This window comes from Bos grunniens, chromosome 4 (assembly GCF_055505025.1).
Source record: "Bos grunniens cultivar Pamir isolate PY7600 chromosome 4, Bosgru_T2T1.0, whole genome shotgun sequence".
Lineage (NCBI taxonomy): Eukaryota > Metazoa > Chordata > Mammalia > Artiodactyla > Bovidae > Bos > Bos grunniens.
The window spans coordinates 36877743-36903511 of record NC_141168.1 but is presented as its reverse complement, the minus strand read 5'-3'; the positions used below and the strand labels follow the sequence as shown (position 1 = coordinate 36903511).

Sequence of the window (25769 nt, the reverse complement as noted above, 5' to 3'; positions counted from 1 at the left end):
CTTTAAGCCAACTTTTTCACTCTCCACTTTCACTTTCATCAAGAGGCTTTTGAGTTCCTCTTCACTTTCTGCCATAGGGGTGGTGTCATCTGCATATCTGAGGTTATTGATATTTCCCCCTGCAATCTTGATTCCAGCTTTTGTTTCTTCCAGTCCAGCATTACTCATGGTGTACTCTGCATATAAGTTAAATAAGCAGGGTGACAATATACAGCCTTGACGTACTCCTTTTCCTATTTGGAACCAGTCTGTTGTTCCATGTCCAGTTCTAACTGTTGCTTCCTGACCTGCATACAAATTTCTCAAGAGGCAGATCAGGTGGTCTGGTATTCCCATCTCTCAGAATTTTCCATAGTTTATTGTGATCCACACAGTCAAAGGCTTTGGCATAATCAATAAAGCAGAAATAGATGTTTTTCTGGAACTCTCTTGCTTTTTCCATGATCCAGTGGATGTTGGCAATTTGATTTCTGGTTCCTCTGCCTTTTCTAAAACCAGCTTGAACATCTGGAAGTTCACGTTTCACATATTACTGAAGCCTGCTTGGAGAATTTTGAGCATTACTTTACTAGCGTGTGATATGAGTGCAATTGTGTGGTAGTTTGAGCATTCTTTGGCATTGCCTTTCTTTGGGATTGGAATGAAAACTGACCTTTTCCAGTCCTGTGGCCACTGCTGAGTTTTCCAAATTTGCTGGCATATTGAGTGCAGCACTTTCACAGGATCATCTTTCAGGATTTGGAATAGCTCAACTGGAATTCCATCACCTCCACTAGCTTTGTTCATAGTGATGCTTTCTAAGGCCCACTTGACTTCACATTCCAGGATGTCTGGCTCTAGGTCAGTGATAACCATCATGATTATCTGGGTTGTGAAGATCTTTTTTGTACACTTCTTCTGTGTATTCTTGCCATGTCTTCTTAATATCTTCTTCTGTTAGGTCCATACCATTTCTGTCCTTTATCGAGCCCATCTTTGCATGAAATGTTCCTTTGGTATCTCTGATTTTCTTGAAGAGATCTCTAGTCTTTCCCATTCTGTTGTTTTCCTCTATTTCTTTGCATTGATCGCTGAAGAAGTCTTTCTTCTCTTCTTGCTATTCTTTGGAACTCTGCATTCAGATGCTTATATCTTTCCTTTTCTCCTTTGCTTTTCGCTTCTCTTCTTTTCACAGCTATTTGTAAGGCCTCCCCAGACAGCCATTTTGCTTTTTTGCATTTCTTTTTCATGGGAATGATCTTGATCCCTGTCTCCTGTACAATGTCACGAACCTCATTCCATAATTCATCAGGCACTCTATCTATTAGATCTAGGCCCTTAAATCTATTTCTCACTTCCACTGTATAATCATAAAGGATTTGATTTAGGTCATACCTGAATGGTCTAGTGGTTTTCCCTACTTTCTTCAATTTAAGTCTGAATTTGGCAATAAGGAGTTCATGGTCTGAACCACAGTCAGCTCCTGGTCTTGTTTTTGCTGACTGTATAGAGCTTCTCCATCTTTGGCAGCAAAGAATATAATCAATCTCATTTCAGTGTTGACAATTTGGTGATTTTGGAGCCCCCCAAAATAAAGCCTGTCACTGTTTCCATAGTTTCCCCATCTATTTGCCATGAAGTGATTGGACTAAATACCATGATCTTAGTTTTTTGAATGTTGAGTTTTAAGCCAGCTTTTTCACTCTTCTCTTTCACTTTTATCATGAGGTTCTTTAGTTCTTCTCTTTCTGCCATAAGGGTGATGTCATCTGCCTATCAGAGGTTATTGATATTTCTCCCGGCAATCTTGATTCCAGCTTGTGCTTCATCCAGCCTTGCATTTCTCATGATGTACTCTGCCTATAAGTTAAATAAGCAGGGTGACAATATACAGCCTTGACATACTCCTTCCCCAATTTGGAATAAGTCTGTTTTTCTATTTCTGGTTCTAACTGTTGCTTCTTGACCTGCATACAGATTTCTCAGGAGGCAGGTAAGGTGGTCTGCTATTCCTATCTCTTTAATTATTTTCCATAGTTTTTTGAGATCCCTCACCTTGAACCAGACATCCTGAAATGCGAAATCAAGTGGACAATAGGAAACATCACTATGAACAAAGCTAATGGACGTAATGGAATTCCAGAATAGGAGATAGTGAAACCATTTTGAATAGTTGCTGAAATTTCCATCTGTTTTGAATTTGAAGAATCAAAATGTAAGCCAACTTGCATAGAATTTCCCATGACTTAATGCATCTAGAAACAGTCTTGTCCTTTTGTTGTATCCTTGAAATAGGAAACTAGCTTGACTCCATTTTATGGCTATGTGACATTTTGTTATACAAAATTGTAACATTTTTAATTATGTACATTTTTATGATGAGGCAGTATTATTTTTATCTCAGACAATTAACTCATGAATTATATTAGACTTTTCCCTGAAAAAAGAAACAGAATTTTAGAAAAATGTAATCATGCTATTTTGAAGCCTTCATACATTTTGTTATGAAATGAAATAATAATGTAGAACATTATACTGTGATCAGAGCTGTAATGTAATTAATATGGAAACTGGAAATATGGCTAACTGTGAGTAAACTAGATTATAGTAGAGATAGTGCTGGGGACCAGCCCCGGCTGATCCAGGGTATTCAAAGCGGGGACGGCGTTGGCGACCTATTTATTTATTTAAATATTTTATCAAAAATATAAAAAGTAATAGGATGAGGATAGCTCAGTAGGAAAATTCAGTGGAGAAAAGAGGCTGAGTAGCTTGGTTTATGCGGGAGACCAATAAAACTTCAAGACAAGAAGTTTGCACCACTTACGTAGGCCGCAGGCGTCCTTCAGTTCTTCCGAAGGAGAGGAGACACTGAGGCCTCCCTGGTCGGATCTTAGAAGCCCAGGCATAATTAGTAAGCATGGTGGGTTCCGCGCTCCAGATGGAGACTCAGCCAGAGTGAGAGAGAGCGCGACATGGGGAGACCAGTATTTCGAGAAACTGATCCCAATTCTTTATTTTCCAGAGTCTGTTTTTATACACTGAGATGTTATACAAAAGTCACATGGGGACAGCAGTCCTGACTTTTATTAAAGTCAGGTGCTTCACACAAATGTATACAGAGGTCTTAGGGGTGTTACATCATCTTCTGGCCAGGGGGGCCTGCTGACAATTTACGACCCTCTCCTTGTGATAGCGGTCAGTCAGTCAGGACACTTATTTCTCCAGGGCTGATTAGTCTCAAAACAGATGCCACCCAAATAAAGTTACATTCCTACAGGGTGAGGGTGTAGTGGGTTTTAGTTAAGGAAATAATTTACTTAGCCTAAGGTCTAACGTGATTAATATCAAAGGTTAATACTTATTTCTTCTATATATTCATTAATGTGTATAAGGGCAGGGGATGTGGAGACTTAGCAACAAACATTGGCTCAACAAATGAAAAACCCTTCACCAATACAATTTCTAATCAGCCCATTATACTTATACTAATAGTTTTCTAACTTTTCTAAGGAACCTGTTTTTAGAAGGTTTAAAGCATCTCGTGCCTCTCACGGTTGGGAGGCTGTGAGCAATCACATGTGGCCGGACGAGCCTGTCAGGCAGGCTAGAGAACCTTCAGAGGAGTTTGTAGGTTAAAACACTCTTGTCACACCCAAGAGTTTTTATTGACTGGAGCTCTAGGTTAACTCCTTCTCCGAAAGAGGTGGTGGGGGACAGCCCACGGTAAAGTCAGAGGTGTAGGTAAGAGCACAAAGTAGTAAAGTAGGCAGGCTCTGGTTATGGGGGTAGACGCTCGAGGATTTCCAGGGGGACTCCTGAGGCTTGATCCCGCCTTTGTGTATGTCGAGCCTCCTTCCTCATGACCTTTGCCATGGGCGGAGTACCTCACTCTGGCCCCCAACAAGATAGAGTTGTAAAAAATGAAAAAGGAGTTAGAGATTTAATGCATAATTTTAACAGGGGAAAAAAGAGGTCCATGTATTTATAAGAAATTCAATGCATTTAAAATATGAAAACATTTGTGCATGAGTCATGGCAGTTGGAGAACTTGAGATGTTGGCAGCCAGGTCACAGAAGTAGCCAACAAGAATGCCATTATGCACAAGATATGTGGGCATAAGGGGTGCATGTTTTCCTACATGTCTTACTGTTGATCATATTAATGGGGATTAAAGCAGAGGATTGAGATTTGGATTTAAATAAACAATATATAGCTTGGAGCTAATACTGAGAAATAAAGTTAAAGGCAATGAAAATCTAAGCCAAAGGAAAGAACATAAGAGGCATTTATAAGGAGGTTGGAAAGAACATGCAGCTAAATGGTTAGAAAACAAAACAAGTGAGTGATTGGTATTTGACTTCTAAGTTTTCTTGAAAGCATGAACATGGATAGAGAAACAGATAGTCTAGGCTAGTGCTATATATGCTTTCAGAGGAAAATTTATCTCAAATATTATCTCAAATTCAAAACATTTTGTGAAGTTAAATTATATTCAGTCCAGCCTTTTCATATTCTGAAAGCCATAACTTTAAACCAGATATCCTAAAAATGGCAAAATTCTCCACTTAAGTATCCCTATTATAATTAGTAATATGTAATAAATAATGTATAGGACAAATACATTAAAAGAAAACAAAAGTAATGGGAGGGTAGTAGACAATCTATAACAGACCCCCATAATATGCCTTTCATAAATAGCTTTCTTTAGTTCCATGCCTTCACATTTTGATTAGATGCCTTAACAAATAACTGTGCCCTGATAAATGCTTGCAGATAATGAGTTCAGCGTGTGCTGCAGTCCATGAGGTTGCAAAGAGTTGGACATGACTGAGTGACTGAACAACTACAACAATGAGTTCAGTGGAAAGAAAGAAGTCTGAGAGTAATGCTGAACTTGCCTGATCCTGAGAGAAAGGAATAGCCTCGTACTTGCAGCTCTGGCTTTTGCAAGATGTCAGCACTTACTGCTGCTCCTGCTGCTGGGCAGCTGCCCAGAAGGATGAGATGGAAACTGGCAGGGTCTGAGGCTATATAGTACTCTAGGCTCTGGGAAGTTGTTTTCTCAAGTGTTATCTCATCTGAGTTCATCGACATAGCACCGGTTTTAGTGTTCCCATTTTATTAGGGAGGAAATGGAACATCTTGTCCTTTAACTTAAACAATGCCTCCTTGCCAGCGTGACACACAGCTAGAATTTGGATCGATGTTGCACAACTCCAAATCTTAGTACATTTCATGACCACAGTTTACTAACGCTTGCTCAGAGAGGAACTACTGAGGATTGTAGTTGAGGTTCCCATTAGGGTAGCATAATGAGGATCAGACCAGGAGACCTGGTCTGATCCTCATTATGAGAGTTCTTGAGAGTTAATGCCATGGCAGTGTGAGACAGCCTTGAGTAAGAAGGATGCAGCCTCCAAAATACCTTAGCTCTTTCCAGTGCTAAAGAACTCACCTGCCAGTGCAGACATAATGAGATGTGGATGTGATCCCTGGGTTGGGAAGATCTCCTGGGGAAGGGCATGCCAACCCACTCTGATATTCTTGCCTGGAGAATCCCATGGACAGAGGAGCCTGGTGGGCTACGGTCCTTAGGGTCACAAAAAGTCAGACAGGACTCAAGCAACTTAGCAGTCACACATGCTTACTGGATAAAGTAGGTCCAAGGCCTGTTTTTATACAATAGTAAACTAAGAATGATGTACTATATATTTAAAGGTTAAAAAAAAAAAAAGAAACTTCAAGAATATGTGACAAAGAATATATGTAGCCAACAAATCCTAAAATATTTACTCTCTGTATCATTATAGAAAATGTTTACAGACTCCTGGTCTATTTAACTCTCCTGTGTCTTTAGTTGAGCAAAGAAGAAAATGATTTTCTACAGGAAGTCTGGCCAATTTGAGATGGTCAATTCTAGATGAGAGCTGAAGTCATTTTTGCTACTCTAAAAAGAGTTGGCTCTCAGTTTGTTTGTGTGCATTCCTTTATTGATTTTCTAATATGCTTTATTTCAAAAGGCTTGATGATTATAAATATATATTATAACACAAAGATAACATCAAAAATATTAAAACAAAGAACAAAAGAAAAACAGTAAGGTGAGATTTAGAAGCCAATGACAATAGTGTGATATAGGAGTAATTATACTCCACAGTGCTCCAAATTTATCGATGTAATTTGGCTATTTCTAGATCCTGTGAAGTTAAATGATCATAATAAATGTTTCAGGAAATATTAATTGCTCCCAATAACTTATATTTTCTAGACAGGTATTTTATAGAGGATTTGTTATTAAAATAATGATATGTACATTTTTCTGAGTTGCACTTTAATAACATTCTGTTTTATGGAATCAAAAGAAAGATATCTTCATTGGTATTATCTTGAAATGCTTATTTTTGTTTATCCCTTTCAAAATTTCTAGTTGCATGTTACCAAGATTTTCCATAAATAAACTATATTTTCTTATGTGAACTAACAAACTAGAATTAAGATTGCCAGATATAACAGGTCTCTGAAATCTGAAATTACCTAGGAATTGCAGGAAAAAAAATCTAATGTCTTAAACATCATGCCATTGTCAAAAATAAAGGTCATTATCTAGAGGGAACTTTTTTCTAGTTAATACAGTGACTTTATTGCTTGAGTACATTAGATAAATTTATGCAACTAGAGTAGAGGCTGTTTATTACTCATATTTCCAATTGGGAGGGAAGACTCGTTTGGTCTTATAATATTGAACCAATGGTGAATATGGCTCTCAGTCAGAATCAGATGGAATTTAGCATCTTTATCCTTTTGGTTCCTCTAAAGATGCTTTCCAACAGCAACAGCTTTCTTAATTAAATGCTAAAGATCCTCAGGAAAATCAGGAGCAAGTCCTTTGGACTTAAGAATCCTCAAGATTTAACTGCCTGTCACAAAACATACTTCTGTAACACCATGTGGGTCTCTCAGGATCACACCTATTTGTGAGGGAGTCAGGCCTTTCTTGGGTTTACCAGGTGGCACTAGTGATAAAGAACCTACCTTCCAGTGCAGGAGACATAGAGATGTGGGTTCGATCCCTGGGTCAGGAAGATCCCCTGGCGGTGGGCAGTGCAACCATTCCAGTGTTCTTCCCTGGAGAATCCCATGGACAGAGGACCCTAGCAGGCTACAGTTCATAGGGTCACACAGAGTTGGACATGACTGAAGCGACTCAGTAAGTAGCACACAGGCCCTTCTTGGCCAGTTTGTAGATCTATCCTTCACATTGTCAGAGGTCAGCTTTAGCCAGGTGGAGATGCTGTGGCTGTCGGGCAGAGTCCACTGGGACAGGCCCTTCCTGGGAGTGTGCACAGGACCCATGATCGTGGCAGTGTGGTAGCAAAAAGAGAGGACAGAAAGCTTTTAAATGAGTCCTATTCCTTTTTGAAACATTTGAACAGATATCAAATTCCATTCATCAGTTTTATTATCAAATCCTTCCATTGCAACAGACAGTTGTTCCAAATTAGTTCTCATGATAAAGATTATAATAGTGAATAAAATAAAATGCTAAAAGTATTATGTGAGTAAAAGTAATTTAAATGGTATCCAGACCCATCTTAAGTTTCAGTAAATCATATCCAACAACTCATTTCCCTTGAATATGAGAACTGTGATTTTATCCTTCCCTATGGAGTGTTTTGCCAGTTTTCAATACAAAAAAAAAATGTAGTTAAATTTAAGAAAAAGGTATAACCCAAGTGAGGAAGCTATAGACAACAAATAACTGAATCAAGTTACATATAAGAATGAGATACTTAATATGAGTTACAATGAATTAAAGAAAAGTAGACCACATTATTGGAAAAGGAAATGGCAACCCACTCCAGTATTCTTGCCTGGAGAATCCCGTGGACAGAGGAGCCTTGGTGGGCTGCTGTCCGTGGGATCGCACAGAGTCAGACACGACTGAAGCGACTTAGCACTCATACATGCGTTGGAGAAGGAAATGGCAACCCACTCCAGTATTCTTGCCTGGAGAGTCTCAGGGACAGAGGATCCTGGTGGGCTGCCATCTGTGGGGTTGCACAGAGTCGGACATGACTGAAGCGACTTAGCCCCAGCAGCAGACCACATTATAAAATAAAATACAATATGTTAATAAGCAAAAGGAAGAGTATCATTGTTCATGGTGAATCACTACCAAAGTAATGTTACGATACATTGTGGGTAGCTGTCAAAGTCAGGTATCAACACCTTGTAGAGTTTTCTTTGTGCTGCTTGATAAGTAAATGATATATCTCTAAGAAAAGTATATAGTAAAAGAAGAATAGGACATGAAGATTTCCCTCGTGTCTTAGACAGTAAAAAATAATACATTTTCTGGAGAAGAAAAAATAATTATTGTCAAATTTGAATAAAAACTGAAGTTCAGATGGATTCGTGGTAACTTGGATTTCCAGTCTAAGAGCTAGGAAGTCCTTGATAATGATGTAACAAGGTCTGTATTGGAAGAATATCTCAGAGCGAATGCCCTTTTAGATTTCTTCAGCCTTTCAGCCTCTTGGTCATTTTTGTTGTTGTTCAGTTGCTAAGTGGTGCCCAACTCTTCATGACTCCATGGACTGCAGCATGCCAGGCCTCCCTGTCCTTCACTATCTCTCAGTGTTTGCTCAAATTCATGTCTACTGAGTCAGTGATACCATCCAACCATCTCATCTTCTGTCACCTCTGGTCACCTTTACCAGTATCAAAAGTTGTGAGATTTGGGGAACTTCAGTATGACTCCTAAATTTAAATCCTAGCAGGTATTCAACTTGATGTGTGTCCTTTTGTTGTTTAGTCACTAAGTTATGTCCAACTTATTTGCGACCCCATGGACTCTAGCCAGCCAAGCTTCTCTGTCTATGGACTTTCTGATATACAGGCAAGAATATAGGTAAGATTATAGGTGTGGGTTGCCATTTCCTTCTCCAGAGGATCTTGCCGACCCACGGACTGAACCCATGTCTCTTATATTAGCAGGCAGATTCTTTACCACTGAGCAACCAGGGAAGCATGTGTCCTTTAGGAAGGCTGAATACTTTCAGTTGTTTTATTTCCTATTCCTTTAGAAAGGTGGCAGTTTACCCTGAAAACAGTTTATAGAAATAATGAAAAATAACTGCTCAATATTATCCATATATATTTTATATAAATATGCCTTGTACCCAAAAAAGTCCCCCAAGCTAGTCAGGAGGAGAAGGGGATGACAGAGGATGAGATGATTGGATGGCATCACTCGATGGACTTGAGTTTGAGCAAGCTCTGGGAGTTGGTGATGCACAGGGAAGCCTGGTGTGCTGCAGTCCATGGGGTCTCAAAGAATCGGACATGATTGAGCGACTGAACTGAATGAACCTAGTCTTCTGTTATTTAAGTGCACAGAGTATATGTGTTATTCTGACATTAACTGGTCTTATAGTTATTATTTGTATTATTATTTACATTTATTTTTAATGCATTATTCTTATATTAAATAGTTACCTCTCAAGAGGTATGGCTTTAAGATTTCTCTGAAAACTGATAGAACTGATTCTATCTACCAAACTCGATCCATATAATTTCATGAAAAATATGTTTGCTATCAGTTTCTAAAAGTTAATTTTTTTGCTGTGTTATAGAAATTTTAAAATACACCTATATATCTATACACCTATATATCTATATAATTTCTATGGTAGTATTCCATGTAAATAGTCACTGTTCTGTTGTAATATAGATTTTATTCATTCAAGTGAACAAATGAATGCTACCTTAAACATTTTCCACAAGTTCTCTTTAGAGGTACAAATGCAAGAAATCCTATACCTTTGAAGAAAGTTAAAGTAGACATTGTGCTCAATAACATTATATTTCTGTATCTGAAATTCATAGCTAATTTATTGTCAATAGCTGAATCTGATTATGCTTTCTTAAATTCACCAAGAGTAACTTATGGCATCAGTAAGGAAATGATGGGGTGTGTGTGGGGAGCGAGTGCTAATAAGAAAGTTTTATTTTTTCCAATCAAATTTCAGATTTCTGTGACCTACAGTCATCACTCTTTAAGTCTTTTTGTTTGCTACAAATTTTCAATCTTTATTTTTGATACGGAATTGGAAAATAAAGAATATAAAACACATTGCTTTGGAATAATCTCTGGACTGTTTTTCAAATAAAATTTGTGCTGGGTTATTTTTTAGTGAGGCTTCTTCCTTGATGGCTCAATTGCTAAGGAATCCACCTACCATTCAGGAGACTCTGGTTTGATCCCTGAGTCAGGAAGATCCCCATGGAAGGGGTACCTTCCAGTAGGCTACCCACTCCAGTATTCTTGGGCTTCCCTTGTGGCTCAGCTGGTAAAGAATCCTGCAAGGTGGGAAACCTGATTCGATCCCTGGGTTGGGAAGATCCCCTGGAGAAGAGAAAGGCTACCCACTCTGGTATTCTGGGCTAGAGAATTCCATGGACTGGTGGACTGTGATAGCCCATTGAGTCACAAAGAGTCGGGCACAACTGAGTGACTTTCAATTTCACTTTTTAGTCATGTTGTCAATATGCAAAGTATAATTAGTAATACACATTTCATTTACTCTGCAGAGATCATATCACCTTTTGTTACTGTAATATATCTTGTGCCCTGATTAATTATTTTTATTTGCTCATCCTACAATACGGTTGGGACTTTGAAAGCAGTCAGTCTTTGTCAAAAGAATTTTGAAAAAAGTCAAGTATCATACTAACTGAATTGGTTGCTTACAATTTAAAAAATATCTAGGAGGACTACTAAGTGTCAGAATTTGGGCCAGGAGTTTTCACTTATTTTGACTAATTTTACCATCATAATACCTTTCAGATAATTGATGTTAATTCCTGTGAAGAAATCCAAACTCGAAAAGGTAATTTTATTACCATAATAAATGACATTATCTGGATTTATTGGCAAATCTTTAAGTCTTGTGTACTTGCCATGATTTTATAACAATTCACAATAGATTGAAAATATAAAATACTGCAGTTATAATTCAAAATAGATTGAAAATATAAACTAATTACTGTGAGCTTTATATCTTTAGAGGAGATAGGTATTTAAGTTTCTGAGGGAAAGAACAGAACTTTTTACTTGAATGTCCTTGAAAGAGAATAATAGGGAAAAAACTTGTTCTATAATCTAATGAATATTTTATAGATGAAAACCTTTACATTTTGCAGAATATGAATCAAGCCAACAGGACCACATGAGACTTCTGAGAGCAGGAGTCAAGAGAATGCAGTAAAGTATGACAAGGTAAAATGGCAAACCTTCATATGACCATGAGGGTGAGAGAGTCATCATCAGGGTAGGTGAGTGGTTGAATTGTCATAGCTGGCTGAATTACAAAATAAGCATCATTTGTAAAGCCATGATGATTTCCCTGACATAGCTAGGCCAGGGTGTCCTCACTCATGAGAGATAATTAGTAGTTGCAGATGACAGACTTGGATCTTGTTTTCCCCAAGATGCTCCAGAATGGTGTGTGGAGCTCCCAGTGAATTCAGAGAAAATGTGATTCTCAATTAAATACCTTTGCAATATTTTCCTGTAATTTATCACAATGGCTTACAGAAATAATTAATTGCAAATATAACTACATACCTGTCTATGGCAATATAAGAAAGTAAGGATTTTCCAAAACTACTGAATGATGTATAAATTATACATATCAAGTTTCTTCAGATATCCTGGTTCAAGGGCCTTGCTGTTACTTTGTAGGCATCAACCACCATCTCTTCAGCAGGAACCTACTTGAACTCTCCCTGCTGAAATATATTTGCAGCTCTAATGGATATTTTTTCAGTTCACTTCTGGAAAGAAACTGAAAAGCTGATGAAAAGTATATCATTTTCAATTTTTAAAATGGCTTTTAGTTCCATGCTAATAAATTATAAGTCCATAGTTCATAAGTTTTGGTTTAAGCACATAATTCTTATTTTGTTTACTGTCTCAAGAGTCTTAGCATAAAATGCTACTTTCATCATTCTAGACTCTTAAGAAAAATTACCTGTCAGCTTGAATTAAAGATAGTTTTTAAAAATATGTATTTTAAGAAAAGCCTCTCATTCCAAAGTGCTAAACAAACCACCACCCTTTGTGTTGCTGCTGCTGCTAAGTTGCTTCAGTCGTGTCCGACTCTGTGCGACCCCATAGACGGTAGCCCACCAGGCTTCCCCGTCCCTGGGATTCTCCAGGCGAGAACACTGGAGTGGGTTTCCATTTCCTTCTCCAATGCATGAAAGTGAAAAGTAAAAGTGAAGTCGCTCAGTCGTGTCCGACTCTTCGCGACCCCATGAACTGCAGCCTACCAGGCTCCTCCGTCCATGGGATTTTCTAGGCAAAAGTACTGGAGTGGGGTGCCATTGCAAAAAAACAAGTAATTAAGAGTATATATCTCTATTTAGTGATTACATATTGCTACATGAAAAATTTTGTTATAAGCAGTGTTATCAATAAAAATCATGGAAAACACTTATAAGAGGGCATGGTGGTATAGTGAAATGTGCAGAATCTAGGCCATGGATCATTCTAGAATAATTTTTGTTAATATCTGGTTATGGGCTTCAATGTGTCATTTAATCTGTATCTTTTTTTGGGGGGGATGTATCCATTATTCCCCAAAACCCTCCTCCTATCCAGCCTGGCACATAACATTGAGCAGAGTTTCATGTGCTATACAATAGGTCTTTGTTTTTTACCCATTTTAAATATAGCAATGTGTACATGACCTTCCTATAGTTCCTAACTATCCCTTCCCCACCAGCCCCATCTCCGGCAACTATAAATTCATTTTCTAAGTCAGGGAAAATACTCTTTCTGTTAAGTATAAGTTCATTTGTATCATTTCTTTTCAAATTCCATATATAAGGGATATCATATGATATTTCTCCTCTTCTGTCTGACTGATTTCACTTAGTGTGACACTCTCTAGGTCCATACATGTTGCTTCAAATGGCATTGTTTCATTCTTTTCAATGCCTGAGTAAAATTCCATCGTATATATGTACCACATCTTCTTTATCCATTCCTCTGTCAATGGACATTTAGGTTGCTTTCATGTCTTGGCTATTGTAAACAGTGCTGCGGTGCACATGGGGTTGCATATATCTTTTGGGGTTATGTTTTTCTCTGGATATATACCCAGGAGTGGGATTGCAGCATCATATGGTAGCTCTACTATTACTTTTTGAGGAAACCACCATGCTGTTTTCCATAGTGGCTGTACGAATTTACATTACCACCAACAGTGCAAGAGGGTTCTCTTCTCACTATACCCTCTCCAGTATTTGGTTTTTGTGGATTTTTTGATGATAGCTATTCTGACCAGTGTAAGGTGATATCTCATTGTAATCTGTATTTAATTTTATAATTTTAAAATGCAAATATTAATAGAACTTTGACTCATTATTTGCTAATTGAGTAAAATCCATTTATTTCTTAAAAATGGGTAAAGCTTTTACAGGATTTACATAGAAACTTTGGTTATTTGTTAATCAATTCCACGGCTAGTTAACAGCAATATAAAAAAAAGAAAACTTTAACTTAGTTGCTAATAAGCTTGATATAAGTCAATGGTATTTTGTGGACTTGCATTAACAGAAATGAGACAGATGAGGCTTATTCATTTTGTGCTGCTGACCAGACTTCACCTGGAATACTGAGCTCTTTTCTGGAAAGTTCTCTTTTGAGGGTCCTTTAATCATATCAAAGAATGTTCAAGGGCAAGCAGTGAGCACATTTCTGGGTTGCTGCTGCTGCTGCTGCATCGCTTTAGTCGTGTCCGACTCTGTGCGACCGGTTACTATCTGTAAATCATGACATGAGGAGGCATCATTGGAGAAGGAAAATTAGGACATTTAGTGCTCTTTTTGATTATTTTAAGGACTCACATATGTAGGAAAGTTTGGATCTAATTGGGGGAAGTTCTGAAGGATAGGACCAGGATAAAAAGGGGAAATTATAGGGAAGGAAGATGTAACTTAACATAAAAGAATTTCTAACATTTAAAGTACATGCCATAAGCCACTTCTTGAGAGAGTAGATTCTTTAGACTTGCATGTGTTTAATGAGAGACTAGAGAGACGTTTTGAGGAACTTTTACAAGAATTAGCCTGTTGTATATTATGTACCACATTTTCTTTATCCATTCATCTGTCAGTGGACATGCAGGTTGCTTCCTTGTCCTGGCTATTGTAAATAGTGCTGCAATGAACACTGGGGTACACATGTCTTTCAGAATTGTTGTTTTCTTGAGAATATTAGTCAGCCATAGAAAATAATGAATTTGAGTCAGTTCTAATGAGGTGGATGAACCTAGAGCCTGTTATACAGAGTGAAGTAAGTAAAAAAAAAAAATATATATATATGTATATAGTGTATAACACACACACACACACATATATATATATAGAATCTAGAAAAATGGCATTGATGAACCTATTTACAGGGAAGGAATGGAGATGCAGATGTAGAGTATAGACTTGTGGACACAGTGGGGGATGAACAGAGAAAGCAGGATCAACATATATACACTATCATGTATAAAATAGATAGCTGGTGAGGAGTTGTTATGTAAAGCAGGGAGCCCAGCCTGGTGCTTTGTGATGACCTAGAGGAGTAGGATGGGATAGGGGAAGGACACTTAAAAAGTAGGGGATACTAGTTACTTTACAATATTGTATTGGTTTTGCCATACATCAACATGAATCTGTAAATAAATTTATATTAAAAAATAAATATATTATTTGGAATTCTGTAAAAAAAAAAAGAGGTAGGGGATACATGTATAATTATAGCTGATTTGCATTGTTGTACAGCAGAAACCAACAAAACATTGTAATCGTAATTTTCCTCCAATTAAAAAAATTTTTTAAAAATAATTACCCTAGGTTACCTCTTAAATGGTAAAGACCCTTTATACATTCATATTTTAAAATTTATTATATTTTTATAATAAAATTAATATTTAGCTAATTATTCATATGTGTCTGAGTTTATTTCTAGAAAATTGCAGGTGAAAATCTAATGTTTTTATCAGTATTGTGTTCTAGTTTATGGCATTTCCCCAGATAAGCCTAAGACTTATAAAGTACCATATCCTTAAAATTTTTTTATGTTATTGATAAATGACCTGTATATTTTTTCTTTGCCATTTTTAGGAAGTGTTTAAGAATATTTTTCACCTTTCATATTACCCTAAAAGAATTTTTTAAAAGATTAAGGGTTGGAAGTATCTTATAGATTTATGAAGTGAAGTGAAGTCGCTCAGTCATGTCCGACTCTTTGCAATCCCGTAGACTGTAGCCTACCAGGCTCCTCCATCCATGGGATTCTCCAGGCAAGAATACTGGAATGTGTTGCCATTTCCTTTTCCAGGAGATCTTCCCAACCCAGGAATCGAACCCAGGTCTCCCGTATTGCAGGCAGACGCTTTAACTTCTGAGCCACCAGGGAAGCCAAAAAAAACAACCAGTGGCACAGGGCTCCACCGCGGGGTCCGTGCACCCACCCCCTCACCTCCCACAGAGAGGAGGGGGAGGTTTCTGCCTACGTGCTCTGGCAGTCGCCACGGTGGCCACTGCACACTCGGGAGGGGCAGCGGCTTGAGGGTCTGGTACTATAGATTTATAGTCTGATAATTTATCCAGGGTTCTTGATCCCTTTGTATGCTAGTTACCAGAGCTTGCCTACCTTATGCTTGAACACACAAACACTGAAAAAGCAAAAGTAAGTAAACACTAGTTTTTAACACTTCTATCTAATATTTTTGGGTAGCTCTTATTTTTAGCACAACTTTCTTTTAATTTTTGAGTTGATTTTTTTTTTTCCTTCTAATCACTTTACTCTAATTCTATTCATAGTGCCACCTAGTGTAAACCTAAACCTTTTTCTAGATAAATCACTCTTTGTACAGTTAAACACAATGACTCTACTGCCTCACCTCCAGTTATATCTTATGCTTATACTTGGGAATTATGAGGTATTTTTTAACCACGTATAGGACTTTACATTTTTTTCTTATTAAATTTCATCTTGTTAGATTTTATTTTTTTTAAATATTCACTCCACAAATTTTATATGCTGTGACAGCATTTGAAAAAACTTTCTACAGTATTTCATTGCATTCTAAGTGGAGTTTGGTTAGGCATTCATTCATTAGCTTTCTCTGAAGGGAAATCCTTAAGCTACAATTGAATCAGAAGTAGTAAATTCATTTGGCATGCTAATCAACCCTCTGGGTATTAATGGATGTTACCCTTCGATAGTACTTCCTGTTCTACTTGCAAAATAAAACTAGAAATCATATTGATAAAAAATGTAAACTAAAAAGGATAAGGTAAAATGAAAAATGCACGCATGAAATGATTCCATCAGCATCTATTGATAGGCCAGAGAAATTGCTTTGTGCTCAGAATGTATTAGATGTTGTAATACAGTGATAATTAAAAAATGATGCAGTCTCTATCCTCTTGACGTTTACAGTCCAGAGAGAGAGACAGATGTGAATCAATCATGCAAACATATTTCAAATTTAAGTTGCAGTAAGTTTTCTAAAAGAGTACATATTCTTAGCGATGCATACTGAATTATTAGGGATTCCCAGGTGAAGCTGGTGGTAAAGTACCCACCTGCCAATGCAGGAGATGCGGGTTTGATCCCTAAGTCTGGAAGATCCCTGGGAGAAGGAAATGGCAACCCACTCCAGTATTCTTGCCTGGAGAATACCCTGGATAGAGAAGCCTGGCAGACTAGGGTTGCAAAGAGTCGGATGTGACTGAAGCGACTTCACACACACATATTGTCCCAAAATAATAACAATCAGGTTCTAGGTGAAGACATAGTGAAATGAGACTGCCGTGAATAACTATTTGCTGGATTTGGACATTGGAAACATGAGACTATATTATTTTATTCTCTCTACTTGTGAATATCTCTAATATTTGCTATAATAAAGAGTGGTAGACATTAAGAAGTTCAACTCTTTACCAGTGGTAAGGAGAGGAGATACCCAATTTGATGTAATAGAAGAATTTGATACAGGCAGGAAAGTGTAGAACAACTTCTGACAGGAGATGACAATTTAGATTAGAAGGATGAACAGGAGTCAGGTGACTTAAAAATTAAAGACAAAAGATCCAAAGCCCTATTGCACAGGGAGCAATATTGGATCTGAGAGATAAAGAGAGCCAATGTGGTTGGAGAGCTTGAGGATGGATGGGGAGGAGGTTAGTATATGTAGCTGAAAAGTGAAGCAAAGGCCAGATGAAGAATGAGTTTTGTTCTAATAGCTAAAGGAAGTCATAGAAGGATCTTATGCATGGAAGGAACAAAATTACATTTGCTTTTAGAAAAGATTGTTCTGGCTGTTTTGTGAAGACTGATTTTGGGGACACATAGGGTGTTGCAGGTGAACTAATCAGAAGCTGCATATCTTCTCCAGGAAACATCCTTGTTACATTAGCACCCTAAAGCTTTAGCTTCTGTTAGTTTAGACAAATAACTTTCCCTGTTGATTTTACCACTTCTAAATCCTATAATTCTCTCTTCTCTTTAGCTGTTCCACCATCTTCCATGTGTAAATCTCCTTCAACTCATGTCTAGAACAGCAAACAGCCTAAACTCTCCAGTTTTATCTTTTATCAGAAGCTTTCTTGCTTCCTTAGCCTGCAATCCATCCTTTAAAAAATGTATGTCCCGGCTATTATAAACATTGGGGTACACGTGTCTCTTTCCCTTCTGGTTTCCTCAGTGTGTATGCCCAGCAGACTTGGGGCTGGTGCACTGGACGGCCCAGAGGGTTGGTATGGGGAGGGAGGAGGGAGGAGGGTTCGGGATGGGGAACACATGTATACTTGTGGCGGATTCATTTTGATATTTGGCAAAACTAATACAATTATGTAAAGATTAAAAATAAAATAAAATTAGAAAAAAAATAAAATAAAATAAATAAATATGAACGGGAAAAAAAAAATGTATGTCCCATGAAGAGTTCTGAGCATAGAACATTTCTGGCTCTTATATTTTAAATTGAATTGAGTTCCACAGTTTCCAAATGGGGGTGGTAAGATTACCAGATGAAATGCCAGACATCCAGCTCAATCTGAAATTTAGATTAACAGTGAATATATTTTGTATAAAAATTTGGATACACTTATATGCAATATATAGGATATGCAATATTTAGTGTTGCCACTAAAAATTATATGCTATTTGTCAGAAATTCAAATTTGACTGACTCTCCTGTTTGTTTTGTTTTCTTTTTAATAAATCTGACAACCCTAGGGGATGGAAAGCAAGTAAATATCTTGAATCCAAGCTGAATGACTACCACATCCATTTCATGAATGATAGAAAAAATTTAGTAAGTTAAATTGCAGTATTATGCTTACTATTTTTGACATTTCTACTATTTAAAATATAATGAAAGAAATATACATTTTAAATAAGTGGACTGTTTTCTACTTGTTCACATTAACAAAGATTAAACCAGATATTTAAACAATTAATATTGTTTAAACAATTTAAACAATTGCTGATTTGGAGGAATCCTGCCCAGAATCTCACATCTGTTGATCCAGACCTACCTTTAATAAATGTCTTACTTGAACCATATCTTTGTCCTGATTCTTGTCCTTCCTTCTCTCTGTTATTGTGAGCAGAGACTTATACAATCCCATTGTGAACTGATACCATCCCATATCCCATTATGAACTGATGACCCCCCCATAGTTCCCAAGGTGGAAAGCGATCTCTTTTACAAAAATTTTAGGGAGAGTCCATTGTAAACTTATGTAAAACCATCTACTGCTTGCCTCCTGATTTCCCTTTCCTCCCTTTATATTGTTTCTATAATGAGCTGGAAATCACATTGGGAAGGGGATGGAAATTGTGCACTTAAAAGAACGATTCAAGGACATCCAATGCCTTAATATAGAAACTATAAAATATTTATGAGTAAAATATTTTATTTAACTTGAACTTAGTGATCAGTGTAGGATATTTTTTAAACACTGCTTCCTAAGTCTGTTAAAATGAAGCACAAAAATGCCAGTCCAGCCAGTTTAATAATAATTCTGAGAAAGAAGTTAAGTAATGTTTTCATGTAAATAGTTTCTCTAATTACTTTGATTTTACAAAGAAGTTATTTATATTGCTTTGATGGTACATAGAGGCTTCCCGGATAGCTCAGTTGGTAAAAAATCCACCTTCGATGGAGGAGACCCCTTTTTAATTCCTAGATCCAGAGGAGATCTGCTGGAGAAGGGATAGGCTACCCACTCCAGTATTCTTGGGCTTCCCTTGTAGCTCAGCTGGTAAAGAATCTACCTGCAATGAGGGAGACTTGTGTTTGATCCCTGGGTTGGGAAGATCCTCTGGAGAAGGGAAAGGCTACCCATTCCAGTATTCTGGCCTCAAGAATTTCATGGACTGTATAGTCCATGGGTTTGTAAAGAGTCAGACACTACTGAGCAACTTTCACTGTCATTTGATGGTACATCAGTTCAGTTCAGTTCAGTTCAGTTCAGTTGCTCAGTCATGCCCGACTCTTTGCGATCCCATGAATCGCAGCACGCCAGGCCTCCCTGTCCATCACCAACTCCTGGAGTTCACCCAGACTCACGTCCATCGATGGTACATAGGCTCTTATTAATATATAATACTCTTATTAATACATAATATTAAAACTGCTATATATCAAGTTGTACTTTGAAATTTCACTTTATTAGAATAATAGAAATCTTTAAAATTATCAATTATACATACATATATATATATATATATATGTATATTAATGAGATGAAGGTAATGGCAATCCACTTTAGTATTTGTACCTGGAAAATCCTATGGATAGAGGAGCTTGGCAGGCTACAGTCCATGGGGTTGCAAAAATTCGGACACGACTTAGCAACTGAACAATTATAACAACATGGAGTATGTTTTGGGTGAAAATGCAGAACATATTTTTAAATAAATTTAAACAGACTGCTTTTTTTTTTTTACTATTGAAAAAATTTTAGTAGTTATGTGAAAATTTCTCACCCACATTTTGGAATTCAATTTTATTGACTTTTAAATTATTAAATGTTTAAGCATTTTTTACTTTTATAAAATCTTTGGGGTCATATGATTATACAAATGAAAATTATTTGGAGAATCAAAATAATATGTTTTATTAACATAAATTATTTAAGTTTATAAGCAGCTTTCTTTATGGAGCCCCATAAGAATTTCTTTTTGGGATATTGAGTATAGCTTATTTATCATGAATGTCAGAGATAAGGAAATGCAGATGGATATATGTAAATGTGTAGATAAATATAATATGTATTATATGCAAAGAAGATTCAGCAGAATTTCTACTGAATAACTCAGTGGGCCATTAAGAAGTAAATATTCAGCAAACATAAAATGAATTTTGAGGAAAGTTTGCATGTTAAAACAAATCTTAAATCTTTAATCAAAGATCTGTATTCCTAATAAGTGGGCTCTGTTTACATGATGTATTGTTACATGGTTTCCCTGGGAGTTTTGGAAATATTGGTGATAACATTATTGGATAAAATGTGGGTGAAATGGTAGAAGAGAAGACTGAAAAACTAAACTGACTTCAATGTGGATGATATTTGTGGCATGGTATAATGGAGACCAGATGGAAGGACTATTTTCCATATAGACTGAGCGTGGCTAAGTTCCAGACATGTACAAAGGAAATTTTGGTTATCTCTTTAGAAGAATCAGGCTTAAGCAGTACTGGATTTAGGTCAATTAGTGGAAAGCCAGTTCACTCAATGACTCAGTTCACTTGTTTCTTTTTATCATATATTTTTTCAGTTTACCAGTTTTATCTTCATAAACTTCCTTTTGTCTTCGTAACATCTCTTAAAGTAATGTTTAATGTGCTCCTGACTCCAAGCCTTGTTATAGTAACTGTAGACCTTCGAACCAAGAAAGAGAGAGATTTAAATGCAGAGGAACATAATTTTGGATAAAATGAATTCTTACCAATATAGTCTTCATCAATATATTGAATATATTTTTATCCTTTATTAATATATTATTCATATACTTTAATCTAAAAGAAAACATTAATTTATACTAATGAGAATTTATCTTTTGGAGAATAGATTGTTATGAAAACATTTTAGGACTTTATTTTTATATAACTAGATAATATGTTCATAAATAATACTATATTATTAATAGAACAGAACAACAATTGCATATATTCATTAATTTTATTTTTATATGTTCCTCACTTCCTACTTGTCTCTCTCTGTCTTTCTCAACTACAGTTTCACTCTTCTCCTTAGTCTTCTACTTCTTAAAAAGCTATCTTGAAAACTCAAATGAAAAAGGCTAAAATGAAGAGAGAATTATATATATATATATAATTTGAAAATAAATATGTAAATTGAAATTTGGTTTAATAAACTCTGATTTCTGATTCATTTTTCTCATTTTGGTAAAGCTTATTCTTTCCAAAAGGCAAACAACCACAAGAAAACATGGCCATGAAGGAGCTATTTTTATCACAGTATGGGAAAGGGAGTAAAGGGAAATGGATCTGAGTTACAAACTACATTTAAGACATATATAGTTTAAACATTAAATTTCAATAGCTCAGGATAAGTGTTTTTAATGTCACAAATAGGTTATGTGATCTGAATCAGTAAACTGATGGCTGAAAAAAAATCTCTGCATTTATATATGCTCCCAAGGGTGGCAAAGTGTATGCTTATTATTCACTAAATCCCCACTTTTCCCACTTTTATTTTGGATGCATTTAGACTATCATTTCTTAGCAGCCAAATATAAAATAGTCAGAAATATGTAAACAATAAATTAGATTGAACTAACTAGTCAGGAATTGAGATTAATTAAATGACTTAGTTTTGCATCATCTTGCCAAAACTGTGGGGAGTAAGGCAGTTAAACACAGCAAGAGAATGTGCTGTGATTGAAATGGATAGTAAGTATGATCATCTGTCACCAAAGAAAATTGTCTATGGCAATTATGACCTCAAGTTTCTCTTGAATTGTGAGCTGTTGAAAATATCATTGCTCAGTTTCAGCAGGGTGAGAAAAGTAGTCTCCTCAGTTTTCATGAAAGCATGCTTAAATGAGATGACTTAGTAATAAACCTTGTACAGTTTTGATATTTAGTAAGAAGCATAAATATTAGGTTTTCATCACCATTGCTCATTCGATTTTAAACAACTAGCTATGAAAAATTAAATATATATATATATATATATATTATTGCCTATACAAACCTTTCTTAACATTTCCAGACTATTCTGAGGCCTTTTAATGAACATTTATTCTAAATTAATTGGCTGTATTATATATGGTGCTTACTAATGGGAACTCTCTACTCAGTATTTTTCATCTTTTTTGGGCAGTTATAAGTGCCTGAGGAGAAGGCAATAGCATCCCACTCCAGTACTCTTGCCTGGAGAATCCTATGGACGGAGGAGCCTGGTGGGCTACAGTCCATGGGGTCGCTGAGGGTCAGACACTACTGAGCGACTTCACTTTCACTTTTCACTTTCATGCATTGGAGAAGGAGATGGCAACCCACTCCAGTGTTCTTACCTGGAGAATTCCAGGGACGGGGAGCCTGGTGGGCTGCTGTCTATGGGGTAGCACAGAGTCGGACACGACTGAAGTGACTTAGCAGCAACAGCATAGGTGCCCGAAACTATAACTATAGGTTATAGTTATAGTTATTTAGCTTTTTGTTTATATTTACTTAAGATATTTATATGCAAGAATTCCTGAAATGGTTGAAACCAAAAAATGGAAACTCCGTTTCCTGGGAATGTTGTGTTTCTTAGAAGGCAGTGTATAAAGTACTGCTAGGTAGACTAAGTGTATGACTTTAAATAAGCATCTCCTTTTCTAGTGTGTCTGGCTTTTTTTTTGAAAACAAACTTATGTTTACCAAAGGGGAAATGTGGGAGAGAGGAATATACTAGAAGTTTGAGATTAACATATATACATTTCTCTTCTATATATAAAACCGATAATCAACAAGGATGTGATGTTCACAGGAAAGTCTATCAATATTCTGTAATAACCTATATGAGGAAGAATCTAAAAAAAGTGGATATAGATATATTTATAACTGAATCACTTTGCTATATACCTGAAACTAACACAGTGTGGTAAATCAACTATACTCCAATATAAACTGAAACTTAAATTAAAAAAATAAATAAAGAGATCTAGAAATAGAGGCACCTGAGCTAGCAAGGAAACTGTGTGAAAAATCATGATCAGCCAGCAGACACTGAGTCCTTGGCTGCAACTCCCTTCATAGACTGTAATGAATGTGTACCAAATCTGGTGTGCAGAAGGCAGCTTTCCCATGAGGGCTGTCAAGTCACCTTTAAAATCACACAGATCATTCTAAAATTTGGTGTGGAAAACCACCACATCAAATAAAGTATCTGCTAGTTTAATGCTTCTACATGATTAAAAAATAGGTCATTTTTACAGCTTGAATTTAAAGCATAAATATATTGGTAATCTCCATGGATGAAGGACTGATTTTTTACTCCCAAACTAGTATGTTATTATGTGCATAAGTTACCTCTTCCATACTCCATTTATAATATTCTCACTACCCACTTTTATGCAGAAATTATCACTAAGAGACTTATTGTGATACAAGTGAACATCATTTATTAAATACCCTTTCCTCACCTCTCACTATAGATATATCAACAACAAAAATAAATGCAATGGTTAACTCCCCAAAGTAGCATAGACAAAAGGCAAGAATCAAGAACTTGAAGAAACATGAGATCAAATCAACAGTGTTTTTAAACAGATACCTCATAGAGAGTTCTGTACAAAGACTGCATGGAAGATGGTAAGTGGAACCAAATTTCACAGTCTGAAATTCACTGAATATAAATTTGAAGTTAATCTAAAGCAGAAAAAGATCACAAATAAACATCACTTGAAACTATTGAAAGTCAGGAATAAACAATGGGCAATGGATCTGGATGACATATGGCAGTATTTCATTCTTTTTCAAAAAGACAACCCACAGAATGGGGGAAAATATTTGCAAAGGAAGCAACCAACCAAGAATTAATCTCCAAAATATATAAACGGCTCATGCAACTCTTATGGAAAAGGCAAACAACCTGATCAAAAAATGCCATTTCTCCCAAGAAGACATACAGATGGCCATAAAGCACATGAAAAGGTGCTTAGCATCACTAATTATTAAAGAAATGTAAATCAAAACTAAAGTGTGCTATCACATCACACTGGTCAGAATGGCCTTCATCAAAATGTCTACAAACAATGAATGCTGGAAGGGTGTGGAGAAAAGAAAAGCCTCCTACACTGCTAGTGAAATGAAAGTGAAAGTCACTCAGTTGTGTTCGACTCTTTGAGACACCATGGACTGTATAATCCATGGAATTACCCAGGCTAGATTACTGGAGTGGGTAGCTTTTCCCTTCTCCAGGAGAACTTCCCAACCCGGGGATCAAACACAGGTCTCCCGCATTGCAGGCGGATTTTTTAGCAGCTGTTATGGGAATGTAAATTGATATGGTCACTATGGAGAACAGTAAGGAAGTACCTTAAAAAGTTAGAAATAAATATGATCCATATGATCCAATAATTTCACTTCTGGGCATGTATCCTGAGAAAGCAATAATTCGAAAAGATATATATACTCCTATGTTATTGGTTGCACTGTTTATAATAACCAAGATATGGAAGAGTGAAAGTCGCTCTGTCGTGTCCCACACTTTACAACCCCATGGACTATAGAGTCCATGAAATTCTCCAGGCCAGAATACTGGAGTGGGTATCCATTACCTTCTCCAGAGGATCTTCCCAACCCAGGGATCGGACCCAGTTCTCCTGCATTGCAGGTGGATTCTTTACCAGCAAGCCCAAGAGTACTGGAGTGGGTCAGTTCAGTTCAGTTCAGTCGCTCAGTTGTGTCCATCTCTTTGCAACCCCATGAATTGCAGCACGCCAGGCCTCCCTGTCCACCACCAACTCCCGGAGTTCACCCAAACTCATGTGTATCGAATTGGCGATGTCATCAAGCCATCTCATCAAGCCATCTCATCCTCTGTGGTCCCCTTCTCCTCCTGCCCCAAAGCCCTCCCAGCATCAGGGTCTTTTCCAGTGAGTCAACTCTTCTCATGAGGTGGCCAAAGTATTGGAGTTTCAGCTTCAACATCAGTCCTTCCAATGAACACCCAGGACTGATCTCCTTTAAAATGGACTGGTTGGATCTCCTTGCAGTCCAAGGGACTCTCAAGAGTCTTCTCCAACACTGCAGTTCAAAAGCATCAATTCTTCGGTGCTCAGCTTTCTTCACAGTCCAATTCTCACATCCATACATGACCACTGGAAAAACCATAGCCTTGACTAGACAGACCTTTGTTGGCAAAGTAATATCTTTGCTTTTGAATATGCTATCTAGGTTGGTCATAACTTTCCTTCCAAGGAGTAAGCGTCTTTTAATTTCATGGCTGCAGTAACCATCTGCAGTGATTTTGGAGCCCCCAAAAATAAAGTCTGACACTGTTTCCACTGTTTCCCCTTCTATTTCCCATGAAGTGATGGGACCAGATGCCATGATCTTAGTTTTCTCAATGTTGAGCTTTAAGCCAAGTTTTTCACTCTCCTCTTTCACTTTCATCAAGAGACTTTTCATTTCCTCTTCACTTTCTGCCATAGGGGTGGTGTCATCTGCATATCTTAGGTTATTGATAT

At 36.8% G+C, this 25769-nt stretch overlaps 1 long non-coding RNA gene and 1 pseudogene across 6 annotated transcripts in view; one reads left to right on the top strand and one right to left on the bottom strand.

The window, feature by feature from the left end:
• The window catches only part of LOC147373935 (uncharacterized), a 197376-nt gene that overhangs the window by 41021 nt on the left and 130586 nt on the right, over positions 1–25769 (top strand). For all 6 annotated transcript variants that reach the window (XR_015162244.1, XR_015162245.1, XR_015162243.1 and 3 more), the window contains exons 2-3: positions 10833–10875; positions 11189–11264. This is a non-coding gene — a long non-coding RNA (uncharacterized LOC147373935). The remainder of the gene's footprint in view (positions 1–10832; positions 10876–11188; positions 11265–25769) is intronic.
• Positions 6648–7336, bottom strand: LOC147373936 (small ribosomal subunit protein uS15-like; annotated as a pseudogene).